Source organism: Daphnia pulicaria, chromosome 1, assembly GCF_021234035.1.
Source record: "Daphnia pulicaria isolate SC F1-1A chromosome 1, SC_F0-13Bv2, whole genome shotgun sequence".
Lineage (NCBI taxonomy): Eukaryota > Metazoa > Arthropoda > Branchiopoda > Diplostraca > Daphniidae > Daphnia > Daphnia pulicaria.
Window position 1 is genome coordinate 29,753,511 of NC_060913.1, and position 22,406 is coordinate 29,775,916.

At 32.6% G+C, this 22,406-nt stretch overlaps 1 long non-coding RNA gene across 1 annotated transcript; it reads left to right on the top strand.

Annotated features, from left to right (window-relative positions):
• Positions 1-7,279: 7,279 nt before the first annotated feature.
• Positions 7,280-10,035, top strand: LOC124339292. Its single transcript, XR_006918017.1, has 3 exons — positions 7,280-7,300; positions 7,369-7,465; positions 9,953-10,035. It is a non-coding gene; the product is annotated as an uncharacterized LOC124339292 (long non-coding RNA).
• Positions 10,036-22,406: the final 12,371 nt, after the last annotated feature.

Below are 22,406 nucleotides of genomic sequence, written 5' to 3' on the forward strand. Positions count from 1 at the left end.
CAAGGTAATTCTTCTGAAAAGGCTTTGTCTGAATTTTTTTTAATTTCTTTTTTGGCTTCTTATATTGAACTCTAAAGATCGTTTGACTAAAAAATAAATATTTTTTTTATTCTTGATTAAATAAAATTTTAATTAAAAAATAACAAAGATTTTCCTCGTAAAATAGCACTCCCCTTACAAAATAAAATAATAATCAGACAATCCAATGTCTTAAGACAATATATAGCTGATAAAACATCGTTCGTTGTTTTGTTCATAATCCCACGTTATTTGCAATTTCTAATAATTAAAACTTAACCCTAAAATATATATATAACAATAAATGTGATTTTTTTGACAAAAAATTAAGTTCATACATTTCAAATGAATTAAAAAAACGTTTTTAATTAAGAAAAACAACATATCTATAGCTTGCTTCGTCTCTATCCACAAATTATTATCAATTATTCTTTCAAAAATTAATTATAATCACAAATATTAAACAATTAACAATTGGAAATTTTAATGATGAAATGATCAAATTAAATTACTATATTAAATTATTTACAATTATTCATTCAAAAATTTCTCATCACAAATTATTTTAAATTATTCATTGTAAAATTTCACGATGAAATTGCTAAATACTTTTTAAATTTAATTTGAAATAACTATTAAAAAAACTTAAGACTTTGCTATGTCTGAAGGAAAAAAAGACAGAATCATCCCTTTTGGTAAAGGCCGAAAAACCTTCAACTGAACATATAATGACAAAAGCATTAATAAGTCAACTTAAAATACAGCTATAAATCACTAAATCAAGGAATAATATGGTATTTAAAACAGACAAATCTTAAGACAATGCTTTGTCTAAAAAAAAAGAGAATCAGCCCTCTTCGTAAGGCCGAAAAAACTTCGACTTAACACATAATGACAAAAACATAACAAATTCAACTTTAAATACAGCTACCAATCACTAGCGCAAGGAAAATTATCGTTTTTAAAACAGACAAATCTGAAGACAATGCTTTGTCTAAAAAAAGAAAGAATCAGCCCTCTTGGTAAGGCCGAAAAAAAATTCAGTTTAACATATGATGACAAAAACATGAATAAGTAAACTTTAAATACAGCTACTAATCACTAGCGCGAGGAATAATATCGTATTTAAAACCGACAAATCTGAAGACAATGCTTTGTCTTTTACTTTGAAAAAATCAAGACAAAGATATGTCTGAAGTTGGTGGGAATGTTGGACTTTTAAGTGTAAGAAAATGGAAAAATTATTGTGATACTATACTACGAAGGGGTAGTGGGGGATGCCTTTGCAAACCGGGCAGGGTACGCGTCATGCACTTGATCTAAAGTTTGATTTCTGCAACAGATTAATAAATGGTACTGTGGTACCCCGCGCTATTGCGCAACTGTTAAAAAAAATAAAAAAAAACAACAAAAAATATTAGCCCAATTTGTAACCTAGGTTAATTAATATTCAATATTCAAACTAAAATAGTAAAAATTTCGCGATTACTTTAATAAGAAAAAGAGTAATAGTAATAGTGCCAAAATTCTACGCGAAAGATTGTTATTGTATAGGGTAGTTTTCACGAATTTGCAGCTTACTATATGTTTTTGTTAACTACTTATAAAGGAAATCTCTTTGCTGAATAAAGAAGCTAATCGGAACAAAACTCACATAAAGTGTAATCTCTAGAAAAAATAATAAAATTATAAAATGTGGGTAGCGGAATGTTTTTAGTGTCGGGTTTTGACACAAGAGGACAGTAGTTCAAAACTAGGTGCAAAACTTTCTTTTTTTTTATGTATGAACTTCGGTATGTATTAATACGTAGGTATATTTCATGCCAACAAGTATATTTAAGCCCGTCAAAAGCCGGGTTTCTAGTGAACTAGACTTGTGTTGTGTGCTGAGGAAAGGTGGCTGGTAAGAAAATTGATCTGGCTAATTTATCGTGAGTTTATATATTCGTTGTGAAGTATACTTCACAACGAGCCAAAGGTTTTAAACATAATTATATAAGAAGACGGCTCATCGTGTCACGCTGACTCTTGTGGAATGAGCAATGCGATGGGAGACGTGATCTGCAAGGATTGACTCGCCCACAACCCGCCCACACTTTTTTGCATAAGGAAAATCCTTAAGCCCCCCTTTTCAATTGACGTTTCCTAAATATAAACAACTAAAAGTTAAAAATTTGCAGTGCCTGGCAACGAAAAGCAGTAAAAAAAAATTTATTGGGGATAACCCCCCTCCCCCTTTATTTTTACTTTTTCCGAAAGAGAAACCCACAACCCCTCTTTTCAACTTTCTCTAAATCTAAATCCCTAAATATCAATAAAATTGATATTGTGTTTCACATTGTGTTTCCCATTGTGCTTCACATGGATTCGCAGTAAAAAGTAGTATTAAGTAATATTAAGTAACATTAAGTAACCTAATATATCTAATTAACATTTAATAGTGAAAAAGGGGTGATGCGTCCGGTTTGGCCCACTTTTTTTATTTTTTTTTTGTCTTTCATTTCCCTCCAGAAATCCTTTTTTCAGTTTTGTTTTTAAAAATTATAACAAAAATTCTTTATTTCAAATCAATTTTAACATTTTTATTAGTTAAATCCAGCGTGATTTTAGTTGGATTGCGAAATATAGATTGGCCCATTATTCCCAAAGAACGGGACTAGTTGCTCGAACAAAGTTTTCAATTTCATTAGCATTTTTAAATATTTTTATCATTTTTCAAATGAAATTATTTTGAAAAAGCTTTTAAAATAACCATATAACAGGAAAGTTGAAAAGTGAATTTATTTTTATCTTCAGAAATATTAGTCATATATTATTGAAGTTTCTAATATTAATCCGTATAATGATAATGTACATATGGTAAAAAAATCAATTTTTAAATTAAATACAGATCTAAGTAACTCGAAAAGAGCAAAATGCCCCTGGGCCTTCTAGCCTCACTCTCCCCTTAAGTAACTAGGTATCCTTAACTTATTAAGAAACATGTTTGGGTAAAAGTAAATTACAGTCACTCAGTAAAGTAATTTCACTTCAGTAAATAATAGATAAAGTAAAGTAAACATTATATATACTTTAAATTCCAACTTTAGTTTATTTTATTCATTATTTATCAGTATACGGCTGGATTAGTGGTTGCAATAGTATGTAGTAATACCTAGTATTACCTAGAAATACCTAGTTTTTTTCAGCTACTTTTACCTAGTTTTCACAAAATATCTATTTACTAGGTATACCTAGTAATAATAATACCTAGCTGAAAAACAATACTTAGTAATAAAACAATTACCTAAGTAATTTGACTTCTTTGCAACGTTGTTAAATAATTTCGCGAGAGTCTTGTCTCATTTCAGTTTCTGAATCCTGGTGACGCCGTCTTTCTGCCAGTCTGAATTATCGTTGATCAAACCATTATTCACTTGGTCAACTGAAGCTCAATAACTGTGGACTGTGGATTGTGGATTCTTTGAGTCTTGACTTATCTTATTAACTGAGCATTAATAGGACTGTCAAGGATCTCAGTGAGATGTCTGTAATTTAATCATTTTTCATCGTAAAATCAAAGTGATTTTTACTATCATTAACTTCTCTTTTCTCAACGTAAGAAAAGAACCAGATTTTTTTCACAAGGAATTCTAAAATCATATTTTTTTTAAATGATTCAGGTCTCTGATTATATGAGCATCAGTAGGCTACCTTCTTTGTTGAGCGAGTTATTCTGTTTTTATTACTGTTCATTAATTGTCGCATCAAAATCATGAGTCGCATGAGTCATCTTTCACTTTCAATACTGGAGCACAATTACTGTGCCTGGTTAACAGGAAATTTAATTGAGAAAAAGTTTAAGAATTCAGTTATGCAAAAAACTTATGAAACTGCCAAACTCATAAATTATTTGGCATTTTTTGACTAGGAAACCTAGTAATACCTAGTTATCTAGTTTAAAATAAATACCTAGATTTTGTTTACTACCTCGTACTTTACCTAGTACCTATTTATTTGGCGACTACTTCACCAAGTAATTTTTTAAAATTAGGTATTTAGTAAAAGCAATACCTAGTTTTTTTTCGAAAAAATGGTACACAGTAAAAGTAATACCTACTTTCGAAAAAAACTAGGTTGCCACCACTAGATGGAAAAAAGGACTAGATGGATAAAGATAAAATCCAGCCGCTGGATTTTAATCTTTATCCAATCGCGTCGGAAACATGGGCTCTACCACAGAGCCACACAGCACTATCACAACTATTTTTACAACTATATCTCAGAGCTAATCTATTACTAAAAATGATTAAAACTGCTAATAAAAGTTATATAAGATTTTGCTGTATTAGATATAAATGTAATAAAACCAATTTCACAGTAATATATCCATACATTATGAAAGGGGCAACACTATTTTAATAATATTGCCTGTAAGCCATTGAAATGTGACGATTGAAAAAAATGCGTGAAAAAAATTTGCTTAACATTTTCATGAAATCTTATCGTTAACAAAGGGTAAAAGATCAATGAGGGTATTGGAAGATCATATTTAGATTATAACACCACGACCTATCAAAAATGTCTTTTTTATTAATTTTCTTATGATTTTTGGCATAAATTGGGGACAAGATTATCGGTGACTAAGCAGCAATTCATCACTGACAATAGACAACTATTTATCATGGAATTTTCATTATTCATTCATTATAACTTTCATTTTCGGTTTTAGAAATTCACATCCATATTTATAGAACAAGATAGGGTTCCATATATCTTCCATTAATCCAAACATCCATTTGTTTTTACTTATTAATCTAAGATCGAAAAGCAAGCTTATCAGCTCACCGAAGGGATAGTCGTAAAACAGTTGAAAACTGTCTTAAATGACAAATTCAGGGCCTATTGTTAACTCGGACATTTTACAATTCACACTTTTCTTCACAGACTTTTTGGTCTTAAAACGGGATTTTTCCGTCACATTTCAATATCCTTGAAGTTATTTAAGTTTAGTTTACTTAACTCATATTGTCCTATTTTTACACATAAAGTTCAATAATTGAATTTAAAAATAACCTTCTTTCAGTCAAATAACTGTAAAACATAAATGCAAATCTAATGCTATGGACATCTGGTGGTGATTTATTTCGACCCAAAGTGAAAAAGTTGTAGTTCAACCGCCAGATGTCACTAGTCGCTATGCAATTATTTTAGCAATTTTTCATTAATTACGGGAGAACTAATTAAGAAAATGGAATCTTTTTTGTTCTGGTCGCATCGCATATTTTTTGTCTAATTTTTAAGACAAAAAAGTCCGAAATCTGTCGTTAAACGCCCAAGCTATGGAGCGGGACATACAGACAGACAGAGTGACATGGTTTTAATTTTTCTGCGTATTCGATTATTTTCTTCACCCTTTGGGCTGGCAATTAACACAATAAGATAGGAAAGCAAGCTTATCAGCTCGCTGCGAAGGGATAGTCGTAAGCCAGTTGAAAACTGTTTTAAATGTCAAATTCAGGGCCTATTGTTTAGTCGGACTTATTCACAATTCACACTTTTCTTCACAGACTTTTTTGTCTTAAAACGGGATTTTTCTGTCAAAGTTCAATATCCTTCCAAGTTATTTACGTTTAGTCTGCTCAATTCATATTTTCATATTTTTACACATAATGACATAAAGTTCAATAATTTAATTTAAAAATAACCATCTTTTATTCAAATAACAGCAAAACATAAATGCAAATCTGGTTCTTGCGTCATGGTTGGGACATTAAAGATTGCGTCATAACGGCGATGGTATGGACATCTGGCGGTGATTTATTTTGACCTAAAGTGAAAAAAATTGTAGTCGCAACCGCCAGATGTCACTAGTCATTAAACTTTTATTTAACAGTTTTTCATTAATTACGGGAGAACTTATCAAGTAAATGCAATTATTTTTGTTCTGGTCGCACCGCACATTTTTTTTGTAATATTTAAGACCAAAAAGTCTGAAATCTGTCGTGAAACACCCGAGTTATGGAGCGGGACATACATACATACACACAGACAAAGTGACAAGGCTTTTTTTTCTGCGTATGCGATTATTAGCTTCGCCCTTCGGGCTTGCAATTATTTACCTGAAAATTTTAAGAATAATGTAACACGAGATTAAAATTCTTCTTTCATTTTAATTTTTACAGGATGGTGTAGTGGATATCTTAAGAAATTGCAAAGTTTGAGGTTGCATGTTGGAAACCAACCTAATCCAACCTAATCTTAAGTAATACAATAATAACTCTATAAATACTGCATCGATCACGGAAAAGATATTTGGAATGAATCACTGTAGAAATCCATTTTTTATTCTTACGTTTTTGTCATTACTAATAATTTTAATTTTTAATACTGCAATAAAAATTGTCAACATTCCCAGAAATTCAAGAAAATTGGAAATCGGTGTGAGTATGGAAAAAGAGTAAGTTGAAAACTACTATTTATAAAAAAAATCATTTTTTGCTTCAAACCACAAAATGTCAGATACAGAATATGGCGATGCATAAGACGTAGTAATTTCAAAGGCCGTAAAAAAAAAGAATAAAAGTGGAACAGCCTAAAGTACTCTATTCTGTACGAAACTTTTTTATTGTACATCTAATTGTCGTTAATTTGGGTGGGAAAAATTACAGATAGAAAGGAAGACCAGGAGATAATTTAAATCACAAAATAAATCCGAAAAGATGGAAATGTGTGCTATTTAGTATATATTCTGCTATTAATATAGAGCCTTAATATAGATCACATTTTCCTGCTAAAGAAATTTACACGCAACACTGTATTATAATTAGGGGAGAGTTAATTTATTGGCATACTTTTTTTTATTTCACTTGCATTTCTTTTTTTTATTGAGTTTGTACAAGTCTTTTAAATTTTGTAGCAAATTAACTCAATGCAATGTCTGAAATAGTTATTATATGACAATGACACTATAATTATTGATTTAGAAAAAAGATCAAGGGGCCAAAACTGTTGAGACCATTCAAAATTAAGAATTTAAATCAAATTCGGAATTGTGAAGTTACTTTCAGGATTAACTCCTATCCAAAAACAGCCTCCACCAATTTTGGCCCCGTTTAATGGGAGGTTGCTTGTTAAAAATGTCTATTTCCATAACCAGTTTTATTTAATTTATAAATGTATTGGAAGCAGCAAATTTCCAGAAAAAGGACTCCCTTTCTGCGAAGATAACGTTCTTAATCGAAAAACCTGTAATTATGGAAACATGCAAAAACAACTTAACAGTAAAAGAGAACCGTGGAATGTACGGTCTCACTACCTAACTTCATTTAATACGGAACAAATCGTTACCTGTCTTGATTTTCTTAGTAGTCAAGGGTACACGCTTGGGCATTCGCCTATCGAAAAATTTAAATTTTTGTTCATAGGCGATTCAAGGATTCGCCAACAGTTTTTTAATTTTCTGAAGGTAAACAAATTCATTTCTATTTCCTTTTTATTTAATAATCATAAGGCAATTTTAAAACGATTTGATTGTGTCATGTCACGGAAGAAGAGAAGGAGAGAAAACGCCTTGTAAAAAATCGACTGCTGGGGTCACCCTTTTCTAAAAAGTTTTTATTTTGGGGATATTATACTCTGGGACTCAGGTAGCTAGTAGCGAGAAAGAAAGTAGTAGCAGACGACAACGACTATATGTCGTCATAGGACCTAAATTTTCCAATACTTGAACGCAAGGTAGTGTTTATAAAACTTGCCCCCTCAGTTTCCAAGGATAAATCCCTCAATCTGGCATTTTTCAGTAGGGGGGAAGGGGGTAACTTTTGTCTCAAATTCATTCTGAAGGGGCTTATGGAGATTTGTCTCTCATCTTCTCATCCTCCGTCGTCATTACAGAATAAATTAATTCAGTACTAGCAACCAACTAAGGAGAAGAGGTTTAAATTAAAGTCCAGATTTTGAATTTTTCAACCTGTACTTTTTAGTACTGGTGGGTACGAGACCCCTTAGACCACCTTTTTAGAGGTACCAAAAGAAGAGTTCATAGAGGAGAGTGGGGCTAGAAGCCCAAGGGGCAAGTCTTTCAAAATAATTTCTTCTGAATAATAAAAAAATATTCTTAAATACTATTGAAAAAGAGAATTTTGTTCTCTATCGACTTAATGCTGAGGCATAAACAAAAAAAATGAACTAAGAGGCTTAAAATATACTTTTGTGTAGACGACCTTTTTGGGGCATGTTCTGCCTTTTACCGTAGGGCTAGTTGGCTTTTTGTAAATTTCTATGCTTAGAATACCTTGAATAAGCTCAAATTAATTATGAAAATTAAAAAAGAATCGAGGTAAATAAATAAAAACCACCCTGAAAAAATTAATCGTTGTTATTACGATTTTTTTTATCAAATCGAAGTTTAAAATCGTCCATTCGTGGGGAGACTATGTGGGACACTTCTTTTACGCTACAATAATTTTTTAAAGAACAAATAAGAAAAATTAAAGTATTGAAGTGATTCCCTGGTATTTATTTTAATTTGTAAAATTTTTATTTTTTGGTAAAACTAATTAATAGTTATTTAATAAAATGTAAAGAGAAAAAAAAATAAAGAAAAAAAAAACATGATTAAACGGAACAAAGCCAGGGGAAAATGGAACAAATTGTTTCTCTGCAACGGTTGAATTACCTTTATTAGACGCATCGGTGAAAATAAATTTCCCTTTTCCTTTGTCTTTCAGGAGTGCTGTCTTTTTTTTATTCTATTAAGTTGAAGGGGAAAAACTACTCAAAAAATTAGTATGCCTTTTTCAATCTTTTTTTCGTTGTTTCTCTCGGAGGGTACTTATGTACCAATCAGCCCAACCCAAGCAACATTAACTAACTAAGTAATTGGATATTAGGAAACGATTAAAAAAAACCACCTTAAACCACGTTGGTCACAGCCTGTGACCAACGTGGTTTAAGGTGGTGACTCACAGGCAACTAGTCTATAAGTATGGACGAATTGCACAGGCTTTTTAGTAGTAGATCTTGATGTTCATCGAGTAGACCATGCTCAGACCTAAACTCGTCAGCAACCATTAAAAAAATAGATTCTCACTTGGCAATGTTGTCTATGCAGAACGGGCTTTGTTCTTTAAAATAGGAAATTCGAACCAATAACCTCTCGTGCCACTGGCCAGTTCTTCAACCACTAGGAGAGAACGGGACAATTAAGGTAGTGTGTAAGTTGGCATCCACCGTTTTTCGTTCTCTTGCCATCAAGGGGAACGCGAGGGAGAGTGATAAAAAATGGCGACTAGGCTGGGTGGGAAAATTTTCAAAATTACACTTTACTAGATTGAAAATAACTCGGTTAATCTAATCCGGAATGTGAATTCCTTTTGGATTGGTATTAAGGGATTGCCGAGCAAACTTTTGTGAGAATTTGTTTTTTAAGGGGTAGCATTTACCCAAAAAGCGATGCCAAAGACGAAAATTGTTAAAATTTGAAAAACCCAAACTTTAACATAAAATATCTCCCGAACAGCAAAAAATATTTAAATTCTTCAAATACAGGTGAATCCGGAGTAGAAAACTGGATATGCCTGAATTTTTTCAGATTTTTAAGTCCCATAGCGGCCTGTAAAAAAAGGGGGTTCCATGGATTTGGTGCGCTTGAGTGGTGGATTGCTTGTTAAAATGTAAAAGTCAAATTTTTCGCTGGTCGTAATCTAAGTTTTGGTCGGTTTTAAGTTAATCAGAGAAATGTTATGATAAATTTTAACTTCTGTAATTCTAGAAAGAATTTAGTGGTACGATTTTCTACTGTTTTCTATTGAAGTACTCTAATGGATAGCAGGTACTGCTTTAGGGTATCACCCTTCACAATAAAATAGCACAAATGCAATTAGAGTAACAAGATATGATCTTTATGTGCTAATTAAAATGGACATCATTTCGTCTTCTCTTCTTAATTAAGCTTATTCCAGATTTCGATCAAATCATTGAACCAAGTTCAATCCCTAATTACCATGGTGACATTGACGTTACAAGTCGTATTTTTGGATTTAAAATTTCGTTCAAGTGGAATCCGCTCCTTAACGATAACGTCAACAAGATATTGCAGCAAATATTACTTTCTCGTGAAACGGAACGGCCAACCATTATTTTACTAAGTAACATTGTGTTGATTAAATTAAAAATTCTATTTAAATAAGATATATTCTCACCTTAATAGCAAAACAAATTTATTCAAGGAATAGTAGTGAATAACGGTGGGATATTATGGGAAATTTTTTTCCTTAAACATTACTTTTTCCGTCAAAATTGAGTTAAGCGTAGGGGAGTCTGAACCCAGCTGGAATAGTCGCATGTAAACATAATATATGATCTCGTGATTCTCATATGATCACCGCATATTAGATTGCAGTAGAACGTGTGAGGAAAATTTTTTTCATAAAACTCATACGAAATCACGTCCTCATAAGAGAAAACTAATGTGATCTCATCGAAGATCATATAAAATCGCACCTTCTTATGAGGAAACCACTGTGATGTAACATGAGATGGCATTATAATTTTGACTCATAAATCCTATTGCAGAATAAAATCGTGTGATTTAACATGATTTGATTCTGCAGTAGGATTTTCTCTCCCATTTGAGAAGTAGGGAAGAGTGGTATAACTGGCTCATTTTTTCTCTTAGCTCCCATTCCCTTATTTTTAAACGAGCTCCATCCAACTAAAAAAAAAGAGAAAACAATTCCTGCTTTAAATGGAGATTTTTCAAGGCAATATTAGTAATTTAAGACTAGGTTATTGCCGATTAAAGAAAGATACAACTTTACCCTGATACGGGGTCTGTTGCTTATACCAGCGGGGTTTCTTGGCTCCTGTATTCCCTATGGTAAAACACAACTAACAAAACTAAGACTTAAATTAATTAGAAAACAGTTTAATGAAAACACTGATAATCAATGAAAAGTAAAATGGCTTTTGTTCTAAACTTTTTCATTATTGCCGAAGGGTATATTAACATTATGGGGGTTTAAGCTAATTATCCTGCTCAATGAAGTTGCTTAACCCTTTATCTACCATCGGGACAAAAAAATTTTTACGGCTTTTCAGTAGGGACTGGTGGGCTCACAGACACGAGAGAAAAAAAGTCAGCCAAAGTGCCTTAGACTAAAGTGGTTTTCTCTATGACCTACGGTAGGTTTTTTTATTTATTTTAAAAGGTCCTTAGCAATATGTGCACAAAAATTGACCTATCTACAGAATTTAATCGCATTTTCACTATATGCCAATTGACCGATTGTTTGTCAAGCGTTCGAGATTCAGTCCATTCTTGAGCGTTGTTATCAATTTATAAAATATTTTCGTTCATGGCATTAGCTGACTCGGTGCAATGGCCACCAAAGGACATCATGCAAATTTTTATGCACGCGCTGATCACTCTTTTACCGCCGGGAAACCGGTGGTCTGAGGGTGAAAAGCGTTGTATAAGGAAAATGATTAGTGGGAAAACAGACAAATTTGGCGAACAAGATAAGGTTCGTACAGTTGATATGACTAATACGGTGCCTAAACTCAAAAGACGTGCAAGCGATATATTTTTTGGTAACCGACCGTCCGACGGGACAAATATTCACAAGAGTGGCTGCTGTATGTAACTGTGGGGACATTTTGTTTTCGCCAGATATCCCCCCCCCAGACTTCAGCGGTAGTGATATATGGCCATTCCTGTCGGGAAAAAACAACAAAACGAGCAAAAATGTACATTAAAAATCGGCGGAACTGTTTTTTTTACTGGGTAATTTTAAAAGGTCCTCAGCAATATGTGCACAAAAATTCAGTTGGTTACGGCAAAATTTTTCTTCTCGTCGATATAGGGTTAAGGTTCACAGATGGAAAGGTTTCTATTTCTTTTCATGAAAGCATGAAGGTTATCCACTCTAGCAATTTTATTCATTATCCAAGTTGCAATTTTTTAATATGATCAGCCAAATTGCATTTGTGGTAACAGCATGTCAAAGAATCTTCTTATTAATCAACAATTTTCTAACTACACAGTAAATGTGAGAAAAAATTTACAATTCTGTTTTTCTTATATAGGTTCTTCACATTTAAAAAAAAAATACATTTACGAATAGATATATTTTTATTTTATGTTAGAGAACATAAATTTAACCAGAAAACTGAAACGTAAAAGAATGATCTAGTTAATGTGCTGACATTTTGGGAAAACTAGATGTTAATTAATTATTTATTACCAGCATGCATTTCTTTCAACTTTGGTCTCTATTTGCATCACATGTGTGATACCTAATTTTTTTTCTCTATATTATTTTATCCTTATTTTAACCTTTTTTCATATAGAAGAAATATTTTATATTGGTCCATATAGGACCGGGGCTATGTGCGACACTTTTTTACGCTTAACAATTTTCTAAAGAAGAATGTAGAAAAAAATCAAAATATAGGTTTGATTTCGTGAATTTATTTATGTATGGTCATTTTTCAAATATTTTTCATAAAACTATTAAATAGTTATTTAAGGAAATGAAAAGAGAAAAAAAGGCAAAAATTGGGGTTAAACGGAAGTGCTTAGCAAGGGGGAAAATGGAACCATTTTCTCTATAACGGATTAATTATATTTATTAAAATCCGCACTGATGAATAGGAAAAAACCTTATATCTCAGAAGTGCTGTCGTTTTATTTATTCTTTACAATATAAGTGAAAATACTATAAAATCAGTTAAGATATTTTTTTTCGAACTTTTTTTCTTGGTTTTCTTGGTTTTCTCGTTTCAGTGGCAAAAGCTGGCATATTCCAATTAAACCAAACCAAAGAAACATCAACTAAACTAAATAATTAATTGCTTAGGAACACATTAGTTTTTTTAAATACTACCTTAAAATGGGAGAAAGCCCTAGCTATCTGTGTTCTATAACAATATTTATTTAAAAAATCAAAAACATGAAAAACTAAACGTCCGAAATATCTTTTCCGGTCTCCCTTTTTATTTACCAGAAAAATCTACACATTTTTTTAAATTTTAATAACAACAGTTTATAGGATAATAAAAAAATCATTAAACATAAGCTGTGGTTTTTCATTATTTTTTAACAAACTTTACTAATCAAAATTTATCTGTACATTATTGCTACCAGTCCCACATAGCCCCTCTCTCCTTTTGTACTTTATGTTTCACACTAGTAAATTGTAACACGTCTAGAGCCAGTCTTAAGTTGGCCTAGTAATAAGTCTCACTTTTTTTCTAAAAGGTCTTCATTGAGCAATCAGTTTGAAACGTGATAAATAATTTTTTTCTTTACAACCGATAACTGATAAATAACTTTTTTCTAATTTGCGGTTTCCACTCTGTTTATTTCGGAAGCTATTCGTTATTTTTTTTTTCAAATAAAAAAAAATCCTTGGTAGCTAACGTTAAGTAAACGTTAATAAATGTTTACTCATTTTCAACGTAATTCTTAACATGATATTTATACTTTTTGGCATCGTTGCTTTTTACGATAGGTTATTCTCGTTGGTTTTGAATAGTTATTGGTGAAGTAATTTACAACTTCGGTAACGGGCCTCCTGCGGGGTCACGTACCCAAAGTTGCCCCCGTGTTAATCACCGGCCTTGAGGCAACACCGTTGGGGGTGAAAAATGCAATCTCGCTTGGAAACGTTACATATGCTGCGCGGGCTCCGCTCTTTCGCACGAGCATCCCCAGAACTCCGCTTGCAGCCACGGGGGTGACCCTACGGGGCCCCCGGAACCGTGGGCTCTAGTCAAGCTGGAGGTGTTTATTCAGTTTTCCACTTCAAAATTAGTCGAAATTTGTAATGCCTCTGGTGGCGACAGTGCAAGTATGTAGTAAAAAGTACAAATTTTGAAGTGGAAAACTTTGAGGTATAGGGAAGGGTTCTATGAGTTGGTTTTATTGTAAAGCATTCTTTAAATTCGTAAAGAGGGAAGAATTCTGCATCTTTTGGCACCAAGAAAAAGATTTTAGCTTTATATTTAGTATTTTTTCTGTATTTTTGAAAACGCCGTATTTAACACGGCGCATATGAGGGAAAACGGGTGTACCTTAAAATTAAGTGAACGATACCGTAGCACCCTGGGGGTTAATCCTATGACAATTTTGTGTGTGTAAAAAATGTAGATCGTCATTAGATCTACTCAGGAAAAAAAGACAAAAAATCTAGCCCAAGACGTTCGGGTAGTATTTTTACTTTTTCTAAGACACGTAGTGCCATAAGAATGCACTGAAAAAACGGGGGGTGTACCTTATAGCTTGGTTGGTACTGTATATGTTTTCTCAAATTTCAGAGACCGGTTTCAAACTTCCAAATGTATTACAAATAAGGAAAGGAAACTTAACAAACTATCAAACATGGACTTATGATCTTAATTCTAAGAAACTGGTGTCAGTCATTCAATTTTCTGTAAAGTGAGATATCGGTCTCTACAAACTGGCACACATAGACTACTTTACCCACATTTGAAAGACCGGTGTCCATCTTCCATTTTTTTTAATAGTCTCAAAAAAGTAAACATGGAATGAAATGACTAAGTGTCTCAAATGTGGCTTTTTCAGATTTTGATAATGCTTTTTCAAAATCATTACACAAACAACATAGGATACTCCATACATTTGCCCTATGGCACACATATTGCAGACAAGTTGTTACCTAATTTCTGCAATATTTCAGCACGAAGTTGGGGTTGGCTAAAGTCTTGAAGAACACAAAATAAAGTTTGTTGGTGCAGTTGTAAGCACGTGCAAAATCAGAAATGTTGAAAATATCTGACTTAGCTTTGAGGCTTCAGCTACTACTCATTCCATTATTAGAAGCCCTTTCTGCGACTAAAAAAACTTTCTATGACTTTGCTATAACCACCTTACCGTTTGTTGCTTTCAGCTATTGGCACATTTCGGAAGCATTATTTTTATCACAACCAATGTCGTATTTTTGTCGTGAAAAATTTTTATCGCAATATTTTTTCCGTAGAGCCTTGGCTACACGTAGTCTTCCTTTTCACGCCACGCCCAACCACCTTCCATTAGCACACGAAGCAAGGACGATAGCCAATATACCAAATATATCTAATGGTTTTTTGGTTACGCAACCTTTGGAATAGTGCGGTTGCCTCCGGTGGTTAAATTGCCAACGTGAGGTTTTCACGCATTGACTCCGGTGGTAAATTTGCAAGGATAGAGAATACTCACGCATTGCCTGTGACGGTAAATATGTAGGGAAAAGATTTTCACGCTTTGCCTCCGGCGGTTACATTTGCGGGATAAAGGTTGTGTCGCATTGACTCCGGCGGTAAATTTGCAGGATAAATTATATTCAGGCATCACGCATTGCATCTGGCCGCAAATTAGTAGGGAATAGATTTTTCTGCATGGCTTCTGGCAGTAAATTTGATCAGCATATAGATTTCGTAGCATTGCCTCCAGCGGTAAATTCACCAAGCTCGCGACAAATTTTCGACAAATGAAAGCGCTTCGCCAATTTTTTTTCCGCCAATAGCGACAAACAGTCATCCGAAATTACAAACACACAAACTCCTCCTACTTTCTCGCCTTTGTGCTTTATTGACAATGGATCGAAAAAAGGTAATTTTTTTAATGCTATACAAGTTACTTCGAAGCGTGACTATTTATTTATAGAAAGTAAAAAGTAGAAGAACGAAAAACATATACTCTTACAGTAAATCTGTATTTATTCATCTTATTAAATAATAGTCAACTCAATGTTTTTGTAAAATGTTAAATTTTTATCCTTTCTCTTAGATTTATATAAAAAATTGGCTTTATTGTGAGATTTGCTTTTAGGGGAGAGGGGGGCTAGTTGGCTAATGGGGTAAGTTAGCGTTTTGCAAGTTAGACCCCTTATAGACGAAAACAAATCAAGTCTTTTACACCAAATATGAAAGACAACACCCAGATTTCTCATACAAAGTTTCAAAAGTATACGACTTTCCCAACAGGAGTTATAGCAAAATGAAAAAAAAAAAATCGACAAAAAAAGTTTGTTTTTGCCTCTCAGCACTTTTTATTTTTATCATAGTATAAAACTCATAGAGTGTCAGAAAACCCATTAGCAAAAAATAATTAATGTTTGTCTTATTTTTAAAAGAAACCCGACAGTTCTACATTCAAAATTTATTTAGTTCTACATTTATTTGTTCGAAATGCACCCTGTGGGGTTTGTTGTCAAAAATTTTGAGGGGCATGTTGTTATACAGATTTCTCACCAGATGCTGAGTTGCAAGATTTCAAAATTCAAACTAGAAATGTTTAGCAATGCAGAATCGTTAGCAGCCAACTTACCCCGTTGGTAGGGCAAGTTGGCAGACTTTTTTGCAGTTTTTCTCAATTTTACAATTTCGTGTAAATGAACATTGTAAACAAATACGATCAATTCATAGAGAATTGAAACATGAATCTGATTCATTCATTCATTTTACCAGTAGTGTAATCAAAAAAGCTTCCTCACGCTTCGAAAATTTTATTTCATATTCAGCCTGTCTTGCCAGATGTCCCAATAAAACCAAAAAATGGTAAAAACAAGAAATACTCGTTCATTCGGATTACCTTTTTTAATATCGACAGAACAAGAGTCACTTGATCTTTCATGAAACGGATAATTAATTCTGTGTTTCGAATAACTAGAAATAAGCTTTAATCAGGAGTATTTTGGCTGATTTTTTATCTACCGTGTGAGAGGGTCTGCTCCCGCAAAACTCAAAGCTGTCGAAACATTTTGTCTCCAACCATTGAACCATCGAAATAGAGATAAACCCATTTTCATTACGAGAAAAATAATTACTTTGGTACAAATTTATTTAGAAAATGATGACAATAATCATTACAATTAGGTTTTTCAACATGGCACATGTTGCCACAGTATGACGTCAACTTTAACTCTTATCAAAATAAGATAATGCAACTCGTCCCCAGCCTTGTGCAGTTGGCTGAAATTACCAATATAATTTGGTTAAGTCAATATCCTACCAACGAATTCTTTGGAAAGAATGAAGCCTACAACAGTTTTGTATATTCAGAGAAAATTTACTTCTACAATAATGCCGTTACAAGTGCATTTAAGTGAGTCAAACGAAATTAACTTTAAATTTTTTTTTCAAAACACTTCATACGATGCAGGTTTTCTCTTAAACTTTACAGTAAATAAGCAAGCATTTTACTTTTTTTCTTTCTTTTTTCGCTTTTAAATTTTTTCTTTACAAGCAAGCGAAGTTTCTTTACGTTTGGAAGAATATTGGTTTTACTTTGTATTGGCAAATTATATGTGCTATGGTCTACTAACTTATTTATTAGACATGACCTTAGGTTCTTAAACAATGTTATTTATGGAAATTTATGGAAGAGACTAAAATACTGATGTTAATAATTTAAAGGGTAGGGAAGAAAAAAGAAAGACTATCATTAAGACCTTTCTTTATGTCTTTATGCTTTTATGTGGAATGGTTGTTGAAAATCTATACAGGATGCTGTAGAGCTAACAATAACTATTTTAGCACTAAATCCTCTTAACTCTATTTTCTTTCCCTTACAAGACCCAAAGTAGCCGAATTTACTTAATCTCTCTAATTTAAGAAAACTTTATTATCTAATTTTAATAAGCCCTTCCCGTTTTTTTTTAAATCCAGAAAAAAAAGGAAGACTTAAAATTCTTTGTCCAAATATTTTCCCCGTTGGATAAAAACTGTAAACTGTTAAAAAGAAAAATCGTTGGTTTGGTAATAACAAAATTAAAAATAGGTACCGAAATTTGACGAAACGTTTTAAAATTCAGCTATGGACGCAAAAGTTCTGGTTATAAGGAAATAACAAATAAAATAGTTTTTGGGCCTAAAAAAATGTCTTTTCATACCGTTATTTTTATCTTTTAAAGACTTTCCTAGATTACTGAATATTTTGTAAAAATATAGTTCTAAAATCAGTTTTTATAGATTTTTTTTTGAAAACAGGAAATAGCCTTGTTGAGTTGTACTTGAGGAGAAAGAATATTGCTGAAAATTTAGTTCATGACACTATCACCCGTTGTTTTTTTTCATATGAAATAACCCCGCAAATAGACCAACCATTTTCATTTATGAAAGGCCTTCAAATTTCAAATAAGAACTTAGTTATATAATCGCTTTTAAGAGCTAATTTTCAATCTTTTATAAGCCCAGTGGGAATTTTTTTAAATGAGAAATAAATTGGTGACTAAAAAATTAACTTCTTCTACCTTATTTAACACGCAAATTAATGGGTAAACTATGGGTAAAATTTTTTATTGTGTATATTATTTTATGTTTTTATGAGAAATTCTAACATGTCTAATTTTAAATTTGTGTTTTAGAAATAACAGCAATATACGAATTTGGGATTCAAGTACTCCTTTTGTTGAAGAATATATTCGTGGATGTTCAATACTCCAACGAGTTAATTATGGACCACTTGATTTTTTAGACCCCGCTCATTCGTATTTTAACTGCCAGGACTTCATACACGTGGGTTATTCGACACTTTCCTTTGCAAGTCAATTTCTGTATAATGACGTTTGCAAAACTTATCAGGTGTGAATTAAACCCGATATATTCCTGTTCTTGATTGTAATTGATTTGCTTTAGTTTCTAAGCGAAATGTTCTAATTGTAGGGAAGATTGAGGAAAAATAGGCAACGGGGCCTATTGGTGCAGACATTACATCCCCAGGCATTACATCTTCTAGGTGGGTCGGAGTAACACCCCCCCCCCTCAAATCAAGGACACGACGACCCCCTCCCCCACCCCCCACAGAAAAGTTCATGACCGACAAGTCTTACCTATAACCTTACCTAACCCAAGTGATTGTCACGGATTTGCCATGATCGTAGTTTGGAATCTACATAAACTAATCAAACCTTACCTATCCAAACCTAACCTTACTGAACATAACATAACTTGACATTATTATTGGATTTATTTTTCATTATTAATTACCTTCACATTGTTTTCTTCTTCCATGAGCAGCAACAAATCAAATTTTAATTATGTAACGAAATGTAACTTTATCTAACCTAAATTAACCTAACCATAAAAAAATATGAATCCATAAATTTAAAAAATTATAACTTTACTGGATAATTAAAAATAATGAATAAAGAAGATTTGCGCATTCTTAAGGGTTTTATTGTACAAAAATGGGTATCCCTTGACAAAAGTTTTTTTTTTAATCTTTTAAGTATCTGTGACGAAAAAAGGTATAAATAACCGAAGTACCACATTTTAGGCGGAGTTAACAATATGACTATCCACGGCCAACTTGGAAAATACTGACGTCATTGTCATGCAAATGTCATGTGTATCCCCTGCAATTTTCCTTTCGCGTGCAGCGGGATTCCGGGTCTGTCTATAGTTGGCTCACCTTTGAGATTCAGCCCGCAAATAAGAGTTTAAAAATAATTGCTGTGCTGCCTTCCTGAACACGTGGCTTTTAGGGCAAATTCCTTGGGTGTTCTTGATTACGATAAGCGTCACAAATTATTGGAACTCGCCGCTTGATACTTGAAAAATCTATCACTATATTATTCGCACGGCAGAGGCCTCGGGTCTACAGTTGTTGAACATGAAGCACGGCAACACGACAAAGGTTCATCAAGTCAACCATGAGGTCACTGAAACAGTGGAGCAGCTTCACGCCATGCCAAGGAGGAATTCCACTCCCGTTCAGGAAGGGATTTCATTCTTGCCACAATTCCGGTCCACCCATGTGGCAAAAAATGTCAGATTGAAACAAAGAATTATCTGAGAATGAATAGTAAGGCACCACAATTCAAACTGTTGTCGGTATTTCTTTTACATGTGAAAACATACACGTAAAGTTTTTAGCTTTAAATTAACACCGGAGCTTTACGTAAATATGTTCGGAAAAAAAAACCGAATTGCAAATATTAAGACAATTTTTTAGGTATAGGCTGGGAGTGGACAGAAAAGCCTTAAAGAAAAGGTATAAAAACCTTTAATGCGGTAGAAAAATATCATTCAAAGAAAAATAACAAAATAATGAAAACAAATAAAATAATCTTGAGAAAATCCTTTCTCTGAATGAGTGATTACTAATTTACAAAAAGGTTTGTCTCAAGATGTGGAGGATTAAAGTTTTCGTTTAAAACACCTAAGTACGATTTTTCAATTATTTACGTTAAAATTCATAAAAATTCGATATTTGAATGGGTGATTCAGCTTTAAATTTTTTTTAATGCTTGGTACTCAAGGGTCGAGGATCCCATTGACAATTTTGACATTGATTTTTTAAATGATAATGGGAAAGTTACTGATCTTACTTTGATTAAAAGAATATTGGTAGCGAAGAGTTAAAGAGGACAAATTTTTTTAAAGAACCGTGACTCGTTTTTTATCGTGACTAGTATAAAAAAAGGCAAAGTAAAAATATACAGGGAAGTCTGTTGTTGGTCATGATTCAACAGTTAAGTCTGGATATTCATCAAGTGTTTGTTCAAAACTAAGAACAAAAGATCATAAACTGTTGTTGTTACAAGTGTTATGTATTACATAGTTTTCTGCCATATGAGAAAGTTTAAACATATTGTCCAACACTTTTCTTTTCAGAGACCATTCTTCACATGTGTACCATTCAAGATATAAAATGTTAGTGGATGCTACTTCAGGAAGTAAGCATTTTTAACGATGATTTCATTAATAAGATCTGATTGTTTTCACTTTTCTTTGGAGAGATTGATGTGATGCCTTCAAGATCCTACATGATAAATGTTGCTGCTTCAGAAGGTAAGAATTTCTACGATGTGTTCTTGAATGTGATCTGATTGTTTTCTATACAACAGACGACTCTAATCTTGAATAAAAAAGTGTTGAAACTGTTTATTACAAGTGGTAATTATTTTTCAACCGATGGGTTTGAGGTTGAAGTCATTTTCCATTCCTATAACTTTACTTCATCATGTTTTATTGCAGATCAGATAATATATTTTCAGACGATTTCCGATTTGGAAACATCACAACAACGACGTTATGTCATTATTCTGAAATTTTTTTAAAAATATCTGTGTATTGTCAATTAATTTGTAGTTTTTCATTTCTGTCTCTTATGACTACTACACCAAATCCAGGTTTGATACTTCAGTCTAGAAGAAAAAACAAAGGAAGAGAAGACAAAGCAGTACGAAAATTGGTCGATTTTAGACAGCAGTAAGATAAATTTATCTTTCTAAATGAAAAAGATGAAAAAGATGAAGAGAAGATGAAAAAGATTATTTGTAATCTTTTTCGTGTTTTTTAATTATAACCGAATTGTTTAAATATTTTTCTAATCCAGAATTCCCCTTTTAATGTGACCAAGATTTAACTATTGAATTTCAACAGTAAAGTTTATTGTTCCATTTCTATTTTATGCGATAATTTCATAAAATTTATGTGAAGGCTAACCAAATATTCGGGTCGTTTGGTTTTCTTTTTCAGAGAGGTATTAGATATCTTTTTTCACTGATATTAAGTTGATCACTTATCACCGATTCAAGTGCCGCTTCCCTTTTCTTTTGTGAAAAAGCACAGACTTTTGAAATAATTATTTGATTTTCTGATTGCTTTAAAATTATTTAAAATATTAAAAATATGCAAGAAGTTATCTCTTCTTAAAGGCTGTTTAGATAGTTTTGTATTTAAAATTGGTTAAATAAGAGATATTCAATAATATTTTACCCCTTGTTGTTAATATAAACCCCCTTGTTGGGGGAGCAGTGGTAACACAATGCCGAGGCGATTAGGTGTTCATAAAGTTGCATATGGCATCAGTAAAATCATTTTTGTTCTACTTTATTCGTGGTTAAGTGTACTACCATACTTATTTAACCTAATTATCATTGATATCCTGTTGGTAGATTTTATTATTGGGCTATTTTTCAAATTTTTTTATTTTAATGTCAGTCAACGGTTTTCCCGTAAAAAATACAGGGGCAAAGAGACCCCGCTATTGTGAGCAACTGGCCCCGGAAATGGGGTCAGTTCCCTCCTCCTTTTTTGTTTTTAAATCGTAAAATATCTAACCTAGATATGATCTGATAAGTTTGAAAAAAATACCAGTGATAATACTAATACCAGGTTGAATTATTGTTTTTTTAGAGTTTGTGGAACTTAATGATTTAAAAAATAAGAGAATTCAAGTTAAACAAAAAAAGTGGGCCATTAGCCCCACTCTCCCCCACCACGCGGGGCACAGTGCGAATGTAGTCTATAGTTACCTTATTTTACGTTTGGTGGAGATGGCCGACAGTCGGTTTTACAAATAAAAAGGCAATAAAAATTGATTTTAATCTTTTGCTAATTTTAAAACATACAGCACTGTTAAAAAACTCGTACGTAGTTGCATATTTAAAAATTTC